The sequence below is a fragment of the Helianthus annuus genome, chromosome 9 (assembly GCF_002127325.2).
Source record: "Helianthus annuus cultivar XRQ/B chromosome 9, HanXRQr2.0-SUNRISE, whole genome shotgun sequence".
NCBI lineage: Eukaryota > Viridiplantae > Streptophyta > Magnoliopsida > Asterales > Asteraceae > Helianthus > Helianthus annuus.
Window position 1 is genome coordinate 124,581,805 of NC_035441.2, and position 12,128 is coordinate 124,593,932.

The 12,128-nt window shown below is 39.5% G+C and overlaps 2 long non-coding RNA genes across 2 annotated transcripts; both read left to right on the forward strand.

The window, feature by feature from the left end:
* Positions 1-552: 552 nt before the first annotated feature.
* Positions 553-3,734, forward strand: LOC118482089. The gene is made up of 3 exons (XR_004867116.1): positions 553-1,709; positions 2,637-2,724; positions 3,677-3,734. It is a non-coding gene; the product is annotated as an uncharacterized LOC118482089 (long non-coding RNA).
* Positions 3,735-3,927: 193 nt separating this feature from the next.
* On the forward strand, positions 3,928-10,430 carry LOC118482088. Its single transcript, XR_004867115.1, has 3 exons — positions 3,928-8,047; positions 8,975-9,062; positions 10,015-10,430. It is a non-coding gene; the product is annotated as an uncharacterized LOC118482088 (long non-coding RNA).
* The last annotated feature ends 1,698 nt before the right edge of the window (positions 10,431-12,128 follow it).

Sequence of the window (12,128 nt, forward strand, 5' to 3'; positions counted from 1 at the left end):
TCCGACTATAGACATTAAATGCATCTACAAAACACCTACAAACTCCCCCTTAGATATAACTGCCAATCAAAATGTGACAACCTGCAATTAACGCCTCTTAATTGCGCGATTAACAAATGTTAAACGATAATAACTAGTGTTTTAGGCGCAAATTAAATTAATTAGGCCTTTGGAGCGCCTAGGAACGTCTAACCGGCTTTACAGTGCACGAATGGTGATTTGCGGAAAAATCTACTAAACGCTGAACAGTAACGAACGGAAACCGAACAAAATACTGACAACGCCGACAAATATTAAATTTTGCGATATATTTTAGATTCGTAATTTAAATATTAATAATCGTAGTCGAAACCACAGCGAAAAACGGATTGAAACGGTGAACAACGAAATTTACGCACTTTTTACGTTACTGACGATCAAACGCGACGACGAATACTTATCATGTTTTGCTTATTTCAATAATAAAATTTTAATTTACGACGTTTTGCGGAGCTCGGGTTTTGAAGACGAGTTCGGATAAATTAACGGGCCACTTACATAACGTGATATTGGGCTTGTGGGCCTTGGGCCCAAGCCCATTAAACAAACCCTATGTATTTAAAGGTGGAAAACCCTAGTTTCCACAATTTACATCAGCCGCTCCCATGTTTTGTTCTCTCTCAAATGTGTTGAACCGTACCTTCTACCATTTGGAATCACTAATCAAATGAGAGCATACAAACATAAAACCAACAAATCAACTATCCCTTTCATTCTTCATCATCAGTTATACACACACAGACAACGACACCCCTTCCTCGCCCTACCTTCCAGCAACAACACACACCCCTTTTTCAACCCCTGCTACCCCCTTTCTCTCGATGGCAGACCGGCGGCCGGCAACCAGGTGAACCGGCGAGTTGGGTGGGGGGGTATGACAGACGAGAGATAGAGTTCAGGAGGTATAGAGAGATCGAAGAGAGAAGGATGGCGGCGGCAGTTAGATCAGTTTCTCCGGCGACTCGCCGGTGTTCATATTGAAGGTTTGAAGATGATAATTTTCCCGGTGGCGGAGAGGGTAGTGGAGCCACGGTGGTGATGGTGGTGGCGGTCGACAAGACACAGCGGCAGTGGCAGCGGTGATAGATGGTTCCGGGTTTAGTCGGGTTTCTGTTCAGGAGCTTCGGGGTAGTTGGTTGAGATTCATGTGTTCGGGTTTTCGGGTTTCAAGCTCGGCTCAGTTCTGATGTCTGTTCAAGTGTTATGAACCAGATTTAGTAAAAAAAAAAAAAAAAAATTCGGGATTCGAGTCTTGTTCAGGTTCAGTCAACTTCGGATGTGGGTGTGGTACGGTCGACTCGGTAAACTGAGTCGACTCTGTCAACACGGTCGGTCTGAGTTAATTCAGCTCGGGGCGAGTCAATACAGTTCGATTCGGGTCATCTCAGTTCGGGTGTGGTCAAAACCGGTCAGACAGTCAACGGATGGGTTCGGTTCAGGGTTCGGTTTCGGGTCACGGTTCACGTCAGTTATGTTTCGGGTTCACATCGGGTCCGATTCGGTTTGAGTTTCGGTTCAACAGTCAAACGGGTTTTGGTTCGAGATCGATCAAGCTCAGATCGGGTTCAACACGTTCAGCAACTCAGTCAACACCCGAGTCAACTCGGTCAACAGCGAGTCAACCAAGTCAAAATGGTCAAACTTGGTCAACGGTAGTCAGTCAAGACCCGGTAAAGTTTTAACGATGCGTTAGACTTTATATATGGATTCGTTAGATTTTTTTTAGTCTACGCGAACCGAGCTTGAACCGTCGTACTCTAGTTTACTTATTTTAGTGGTCGTTATATTTTGCGAAAGATATATATAATTGTGATTTGTTTAATGTTGAGTTTTGACAAAATATGACGACTTTTATTGTCGGGTTATTCGAAAAACAGAGGAAACTCTGCCCGATTGTCGTAAAAATCCGACACTTATCGAAGATTAGAGTATTTCTTTTAAGGATAAAAATAAAGCATATTTATTTTGGCGACATTTCACGAGTTATAAAAACGAGATAATAATTAACGAAATTCGATCCTATGACAAAACAAATATAATTGTTTATATTTATTTCAACCGTCGCACATTCGTATACTCATACAAAACAAATATAACCGTTTATATTTATTACAAATGACGTTAGTCCGTAAGCTTTTATAAAGGTAGATATAATTTTCTATATTCATTTTTTTTAAACGTCGATAATTCGAAACTTTGAATACTTATATAAAATAAATATGATGTTTATATTTATTTCAAATGTCGGGACTTCGAATATTGTCATAAAAATTATTCGTTACAAACGTCTAAACCGAACACGGCACATATCGCTGTCTCTCTACGTATTTCTATGTACAATGACTAATACGACTTCATTAATATAGCTATGTCTATACATGTATATATAAACATATACATACTACACCCTTCGGGAACTAATTTATTTCGCGACTTAGTTTTATCCTGATCATGAATGGGATCAAATAACCATAGATTGGTTATTCTAAGTCCGAAATAATAACACCCTAGAATCGTTTAGTTAACGATTCGGTAGAGCTCGGACACGTAGTTTAACTATGTCGTTTATTTAGAAACTTATAAATATTCCTTCGTAGGAATGTCGTAATTGCACGCTAGCGAGTTCATGTTCTTGGAACGACATCACGCAATCATACTAAGCTAGCTTTGCACAGGAATGTCAAGGTGAGTTCATAACCCCCACTTTTTACTGTTTTACACTTTTTATAAATGTTTTCGGGGGTGGAAAGACATGCAAGTTTTTGCAAAAGAAAACACTATTTCGATGAACGAAAACACATATTTATAAACCATGTTGCAAATGATTTTCAACGAACTTGAATGGTTTACGAACGATTTATACTAAACATACCGGTTTTACAAAACGTGCATGATTTTCATGACTAGTGACGGAATGTCCTAGTTACTACAACAGAACTGGGTTGGCCTGCGTATGAAAAACGAGACAACTCAGTGAGATCATGTCCCCCTTTTCTTTCAACGTTTCGGTTTACAACTTTCAGGGGGAAATACATGTCAAACTTAGGTATGATTAAGTTATGGAATGAACTCTTAGATCATGTGAACATAGGCTGTAACTGAGGTGCCATTAATCCTTTTGAGGACCAAGGAACAAAGGTTAGATCTAATGGGTACGGGCGAGCCCCACTCACGGTCCATGGGTGACCACTTAGAGTGCTGTTGTGTCCCAGTCGAGGTGATTCGACACTAAAAATTGCCTACGCGGGTTGAGTACCTCCTATGTCGTCGCATATATTAATGTCCTCGCGAAACATTAATGATCAACATGTTCATAGACGCTTTTCATACCAACTTACAACACTATAACCTTCAAATGTTTTGATATTCATTTGACGCAAACTCATAATACATGTATTTACAAACTTTGATAATGTTTTCAACTTATGTTCAAGTAAGAGGACGAATTGGTCCTGCTTACAAAGACTCTCGTGGGCTAGACTCACAACTTTCATATATCATGCCGAGAAAATGATTTTACTATGCTTTCTCAACAACTTTTAAACCGGTTATCAAAAAGATTTATTTTAAATCTTTTTCAAAACAAACTATGAACTCGCTCAACTTTGTGTTGACTTTTTCGCATGTTCTTTCTCAGGTTACATTTTCAAAACTACGGAACGGTTGGAATAGGAGAACCCACGGGAATTCGAGTACTTAGCGGCGTTCATTGTTTAGAAGTCTTAGCTTATTTGCTTCCGCTGTGCAATGAAGATACCGGTCCAGTCACGCCAGCTCTGATATTTCGGGGTGTGACAGATTGGTATCAGAGCATTAGGTTTCAGCGAATTAGGTTTCTGTAGAGATACCTAGGCTCTAACCTCACTTTCCTTTGGGGACTTAGATTATTAAGACTTGATCACATACAGAACGCCTAAAACTCGAATATGGGTTCCAACCGTTGCCGAAACAATGGGTAAACATTTTCGGTTTTAGAAATACACAAGTGTTGAATTTGATACATGGTACACGAAACGATTACACACAGTAAGCAAAACCTAGAAGGTTTTGATAACACGCATATAGGACTTTTGGAAAACTCTTGATGAGAACTTATGTCAAAATTCATTAAAGGTCCTCACTTAGAAACCATGACTAACAACACGGGCAAACGTCATTATCTATATTTTCTATGCTATTTTAATTACCCGAGCAGGTAACCACGCGGAACGAAACGCTATTGCGTAGCTATACGTGAAACTTAAACTACACGTCAGCGGATGTTGAAGTACATCACACACAACTTTCGAGGTAATGCCTTTGGAAAACACACTTGGGCACGATAACAATGATGCTAATTCTGTCAGCGAGAGAATTACTGCTCGAAATGTGGCAAATTGCCACGTGATCCTACAAATGACACGAGTCACGCTAAGGTACGTTAAAACGAGATTTCACTACAATCGATGCTTAGTCTAAGGAGACTCACAACTATTGGCGCTGCAAAAGAAGTCACATGTCTTTGCATTCCCCCTACTTCATTCATGGCGATTATGCTACGTACAACATTCTATGGTAATGTCACATAACAACCAATGATCACGTGAACTTCCAGGTAAAGTCCTTAAACTTCTTTTGTTGAAATTCTGATTTTTGCATATAGCGAGTAGACTTCATATTTCTACTCCCCCTAACGATCCTTGCATCACGAATTTTTTTTTTCATAATAGCGAATACTCATTTGCTTCATTCTTGACGAATTCATATGTTACACATGCGTTAATTGTTAAGCATGTGGCTTCACTTGAAATTGTTGCTTTATCAAGTTCAAATATTATTTCGCTATCTTCACTCCTTGCATTGTGATCTAGCTAAACCACATTATTGCATAATGTTGACTCTTTGATATCGAGTCAACGAAACTCGTTGAAACTCCTTTCTTTTCAAGCTACATACATGGTTTTTCGTTGTAACCATGCAAAACTTTCTTGTTGATACATGTAATCATTGTTGAATTGCGTTTAACCCAAGTTCTCAATTGATTAAACTTGCTCGTTATATATATTCGATTCAAGATTCCATATGATGGATTGAAGCCATCATATTCGAAATAATCCCAACAAGCACTTCATTTGCCTTGAACCATAACAGGCTTGTTTGGTCTTTGACTTCATTGAATCGTTTCCTTGATCACGATCACCTTGTGGTGACGTTTTCACAAATTTGAAGCTTGTGCTAATCTCGTTTACACACATCATGTACGGATTTAATTATTTATCTATTTGTTTATTGATATTAAATCCGCTTTGTTGATTTGTCATATTAAAGCAATCTTAATACACTCGTGTGTTAAGATAATGGTACACAAATTCATTTCGTATTTCAGTGTACCTCTTAACGGTTCTTTCAGCATCGATCGAACATTTTGTGATATTCATTGCTTTTTCATTTTCGATCGAAAACATTATTTCCTTGTTTCATTTTTAATTGAAAATCCTATGGGATTTGTTTGAAACAAACATTCAGATTTACTTCGTTGAACCTTCAGTTGAATTCAACCACGGTGAACTTGTTTGATCACCGTTGTTATTGAAATATTTCAATCACTACGACACCTTGTGGTATCGGTATAAACTTGTAGCTTGGGCTAATCATAATCGAGCGTTTCATGCGAAACACAGGTGATACTTGTTTGATCACCGCTATTATTGAATTGTTTTATTCACTACGACACCTTGTGGCGTCGGTATAAACTTGAAGCTTGCGCTAATCACGATCAGCCACCTCATGCGAAACTGTACATGCTTTTCGTTTGACACATCATTTAAGTAGTCTTAATGCAACTATGTATTAAGACGATGATACACCATGTTCGGTTGTATTTCATTTCGGTGTCTCCTTGCAACTCAACAACGTCAACATGTTGATTTCATCTTATTCATTAATTGTTCAATAGTTGACAAATCATTTCATGATTCTATCTATTTGAGCTTGTTGATTCAAGTTTCAATCATACAACAACCAATGCAAGTTTCTGTTGATAGTAAATTCTGTTGTTTCAAAAATTGAATTGCACTTTGTGATCGTTCATTTGGAATTCCATTGGTTGAATTTCCTCTTTTGTTGAACCCAGTAAACCTAGTCACATTGGTGATAGTATCACAACATCTCGTTCACTTGACATCAATTTCTAGAACAAACTCATTGAGCCGTTGGTTTCTTATTGATGCAAAATGTCCTTATACTCACGTAATCTGAATAAGTCTTGATTCGATTACGCGGTCATTCATTTTGGTATTATTCGGGCTTACCTAGGAACGACACAGCTCTGAGGAGATAGCATAGACTAAATTTCGAGCACGAAATTTATGCAACAGGGGGAGAATGTGACAACCTGCAATTAACGCCTCTTAATTGCGCGATTAACAAATGTTTAGACGATAATAACTAGTGTTTTAGGCGCAAATTAAATTAATTAGGCCTTTGGAGCGCCTAGGAACGTCTAACCGGCTTTACAGTGCACGAATGGTGATTTGCGGAAAAATCTACTAAACGCTGAACAGTAACGAACGGAAACCGAACAAAATACTGACAACGCCGACAAATATTAAATTTTGCGATATATTTTAGATTCGTAATTTAAATATTAATAATCGTAGTCGAAACCACAGCGAAAAACGGATTGAAACGGTGAACAACGAAATTTACGCACTTTTTACGTTACTGACGATCAAACGCGACAACGACGAATACTTATCATGTTTTGCTTATTTCAATAATAAAATTTTAATTTACGACGTTTTGCGGAGCTCGGGTTTTGAAGACGAGTTCGGATAAATTAACGGGCCACTTACATAACGTGATATTGGGCTTGTGGGCCTTGGGCCCAAGCCCATTAAACAAACCCTATGTATTTAAAGGTGGAAAACCCTAGTTTCCACAATTTACATCAGCCGCTCCCATGTTTTGTTCTCTCTCAAATGTGTTGAACCGTACCTTCTACCATTTGGAATCACTAATCAAATGAGAGCATACAAACATAAAACCAACAAATCAACTATCCCTTTCATTCTTCATCATCAGTTATACACACACAGACAACGACACCCCTTCCTCGCCCTACCTTCCAGCAACAACACACACCCCTTTTTCAACCCCTGCTACCCCCTTTCTCTCGATGGCAGACCGGCGGCCGGCAACCAGGTGAACCGGCGAGTTGGGTGGGGGGGTATGACAGACGAGAGATAGAGTTCAGGAGGTATAGAGAGATCGAAGAGAGAAGGATGGCGGCGGCAGTTAGATCAGTTTCTCCGGCGACTCGCCGGTGTTCATATTGAAGGTTTGAAGATGATAATTTTCCCGGTGGCGGAGAGGGTAGTGGAGCCACGGTGGTGATGGTGGTGGCGGTCGACAAGACACAGCGGCAGTGGCAGCGGTGATAGATGGTTCCGGGTTTAGTCGGGTTTCTGTTCAGGAGCTTCGGGGTAGTTGGTTGAGATTCATGTGTTCGGGTTTTCGGGTTTCAAGCTCGGCTCAGTTCTGATGTCTGTTCAAGTGTTATGAACCAGATTTAGTAAAAAAAAAAAAAAAAAAAAATTCGGGATTCGAGTCTTGTTCAGGTTCAGTCAACTTCGGATGTGGGTGTGGTACGGTCGACTCGGTAAACTGAGTCGACTCTGTCAACACGGTCGGTCTGAGTTAATTCAGCTCGGGGCGAGTCAATACAGTTCGATTCGGGTCATCTCAGTTCGGGTGTGGTCAAAACCGGTCAGACAGTCAACGGATGGGTTCGGTTCAGGGTTCGGTTTCGGGTCACGGTTCACGTCAGTTATGTTTCGGGTTCACATCGGGTCCGATTCGGTTTGAGTTTCGGTTCAACAGTCAAACGGGTTTTGGTTCGAGATCGATCAAGCTCAGATCGGGTTCAACACGTTCAGCAACTCAGTCAACACCCGAGTCAACTCGGTCAACAGCGAGTCAACCAAGTCAAAATGGTCAAACTTGGTCAACGGTAGTCAGTCAAGACCCGGTAAAGTTTTAACGATGCGTTAGACTTTATATATGGATTCGTTAGATTTTTTTTAGTCTACGCGAACCGAGCTTGAACCGTCGTACTCTAGTTTACTTATTTTAGTGGTCGTTATATTTTGCGAAAGATATATATAATTGTGATTTGTTTAATGTTGAGTTTTGACAAAATATGACGACTTTTATTGTCGGGTTATTCGAAAAACAGAGGAAACTCTGCCCGATTGTCGTAAAAATCCGACACTTATCGAAGATTAGAGTATTTCTTTTAAGGATAAAAATAAAGCATATTTATTTTGGCGACATTTCACGAGTTATAAAAACGAGATAATAATTAACGAAATTCGATCCTATGACAAAACAAATATAATTGTTTATATTTATTTCAACCGTCGCACATTCGTATACTCATACAAAACAAATATAACCGTTTATATTTATTACAAATGACGTTAGTCCGTAAGCTTTTATAAAGGTAGATATAATTTTCTATATTCATTTTTTTTAAACGTCGATAATTCGAAACTTTGAATACTTATATAAAATAAATATGATGTTTATATTTATTTCAAATGTCGGGACTTCGAATATTGTCATAAAAATTATTCGTTACAAACGTCTAAACCGAACACGGCACATATCGCTGTCTCTCTACGTATTTCTATGTACAATGACTAATACGACTTCATTAATATAGCTATGTCTATACATGTATATATAAACATATACATACTACACCCTTCGGGAACTAATTTATTTCGCGACTTAGTTTTATCCTGATCATGAATGGGATCAAATAACCATAGATTGGTTATTCTAAGTCCGAAATAATAACACCCTAGAATCGTTTAGTTAACGATTCGGTAGAGCTCGGACACGTAGTTTAACTATGTCGTTTATTTAGAAACTTATAAATATTCCTTCGTAGGAATGTCGTAATTGCACGCTAGCGAGTTCATGTTCTTGGAACGACATCACGCAATCATACTAAGCTAGCTTTGCACAGGAATGTCAAGGTGAGTTCATAACCCCCACTTTTTACTGTTTTACACTTTTTATAAATGTTTTCGGGGGTGGAAAGACATGCAAGTTTTTGCAAAAGAAAACACTATTTCGATGAACGAAAACACATATTTATAAACCATGTTGCAAATGATTTTCAACGAACTTGAATGGTTTACGAACGATTTATACTAAACATACCGGTTTTACAAAACATGCATGATTTTCATGACTAGTGACGGAATGTCCTAGTTACTACAACAGAACTGGGTTGGCCTGCGTATGAAAAACGAGACAACTCAGTGAGATCATGTCCCCCTTTTCTTTCAACGTTTCGGTTTACAACTTTCAGGGGGAAATACATGTCAAACTTAGGTATGATTAAGTTATGGAATGAACTCTTAGATCATGTGAACATAGGCTGTAACTGAGGTGCCATTAATCCTTTTGAGGACCAAGGAACAAAGGTTAGATCTAATGGGTACGGGCGAGCCCCACTCACGGTCCATGGGTGACCACTTAGAGTGCTGTTGTGTCCCAGTCGAGGTGATTCGACACTAAAAATTGCCTACGCGGGTTGAGTACCTCCTATGTCGTCGCATATATTAATGTCCTCGCGAAACATTAATGATCAACATGTTCATAGACGCTTTTCATACCAACTTACAACACTATAACCTTCAAATGTTTTGATATTCATTTGACGCAAACTCATAATACATGTATTTACAAACTTTGATAATGTTTTCAACTTATGTTCAAGTAAGAGGACGAATTGGTCCTGCTTACAAAGACTCTCGTGGGCTAGACTCACAACTTTCATATATCATGCCGAGAAAATGATTTTACTATGCTTTCTCAACAACTTTTAAACCGGTTATCAAAAAGATTTATTTTAAATCTTTTTCAAAACAAACTATGAACTCGCTCAACTTTGTGTTGACTTTTTCGCATGTTCTTTCTCAGGTTACATTTTCAAAACTACGGAACGGTTGGAATAGGAGAACCCACGGGAATTCGAGTACTTAGCGGCGTTCATTGTTTAGAAGTCTTAGCTTATTTGCTTCCGCTGTGCAATGAAGATACCGGTCCAGTCACGCCAGCTCTGATATTTCGGGGTGTGACACAAAATATTTGGTATTTACTTCCAATTGCTTCTAACATGGATCTTGAAAGTAAAAATACGCGAACCACACGCTGAAACTTTAACACTTGATCCATCTCCCTCGTCTGGTAAAATACGGGCATCTTGTATAGACGCTCAATATCATTCTCTGATACATTTACCAACCACAGATCGAAGATCCTAGCAGTCATGTTTCCATCTGCCTATAGGGTGGTGGGCTCATCTATATTTATTATTTGCTTAAAATTATATGTTTTTTTCTGGAGAAAAATGCCCGGATAGTCCCTATGGTTTCACCTTTTTTCACCTATAGTCCCCAACTTTCTAAAACTACCTGAATAGTCCCCAACTTTTTATTTTTTGTTCCCGGATAGTCCCTGGGTCTAACTTCAGTTTGTTTTCTCTGTTAAGTGGGGTGTGAAATGACCAATTTACCCTTTCCTTTAAAAGACCAAACCACAGGGACTATCCTGGCATCTTCTTCAAATGGCCTTAGTTCTCTAACCCTAATCTAAATACACACATACATCCACAGACACACCACAACTCAGCCAAAAACTACCTGAATACTGTTGTGTGACGTCGTGCGATGCCACCGTGGAACCGAGCACCATCATCTTCATCTTCTGCTGCCAATATCCACCGTGAGGCGCCACCACCGAATGGTGGTCGGCCGTTTGTTCAGAGCGAGAGGAGAGTGAGTGCAAGGAGAGAGAGAGATGTCGCTGACGGAAGATGTCGGAGAAATCTCGTCTGCAAGCACACCTCCGCCGCCGCTCATCGTTGGTTGGCTCCGTTCTATTCACCGGAATTTACAGAGAGGGAACGGGAGGTGAAAGGGGGGGGGTCTGGGGTGTTGTATGCGACCAGAGAAGAAGCCGCAGATTACTCCGGTGATTATGTTGATGCTGCTGCTACTGTTGTTGTTCCATATAGAGAGGCTATGGTGATGGGAATTATTTGATGCTGCTGCTACTGTCCATATAGAGAGGCTATGTTGATGGGAATTATAGAGAGGCTATGGTGTTTGCAGCCATGGCGGATTTCGACAATAAATTCCGATGATAACCTTTATCCTTGAAGATAAGAACATCTATCTACCTAGAGGTACACATTTCGGTTTTTTGACTTTTCCCCAAACTAGTTCAGGTTGGAATTGTTTTGGTTTAGTTTGGGTCAACAATTGTCAAAACTGGTATTTGGTGAAACCGATTTACAAGTGGAAAAGGATCGGTTTGGTTTGAAACTAGTTCTGGTTATTAATTGGTTTCAAGGGATAAGTTCTCGAACCGGTGGTCGGTTTGAAACAGGGACCAGTTTCACCAAACCTGTTACATTGTGTTATTCTCATGTTGTTCTGTGTTTACGAATCATAATCTGGCGCCCTTGCTAGTACAATGTTGTTATGAGGCGGTGATGATGAAATGATTTTTGAGCAAAATAGGAGTATGAAGACCCGATCCGTATCTTGGCGGCGGTGGAGGTGGAGGTGACGGTGACGGTGGTGGTGGTACCAGAGAGAGCAGGGATGAAGAGAAAGGGATAATATAGGGTTTTATAAATAAATATGAAGAAGATGCCCGGATAGTCCCTGTGGTTTGGTCTTTTAAAGGAAAGGGTAAATTGGTCATTTCACACCCCACTTAACAGAGAAAACAAACTGAAGTTAGACCCAGGGACTATCCGGGAACAAAAAATGAAAAGTTGGGGACTATTCAGGTAGTTTTAGAAAGTTGGGGACTATAGGTGAAAAAAGGCGAAACCACAGGGACTATCCGGGCATTTTTCTCTTTTTTCTGTAAGGGTACAATAGACATTTCATACACCTGGACCACGTTTGTAATAAATTGTAACCATTATGATAAATTGTGTGATTATTAATCAATAAATACCAACGATGCAAGATGTACAAAGCATAGAGACCAACCAAGCATTTCTCTTGGTAGTTTGGAAT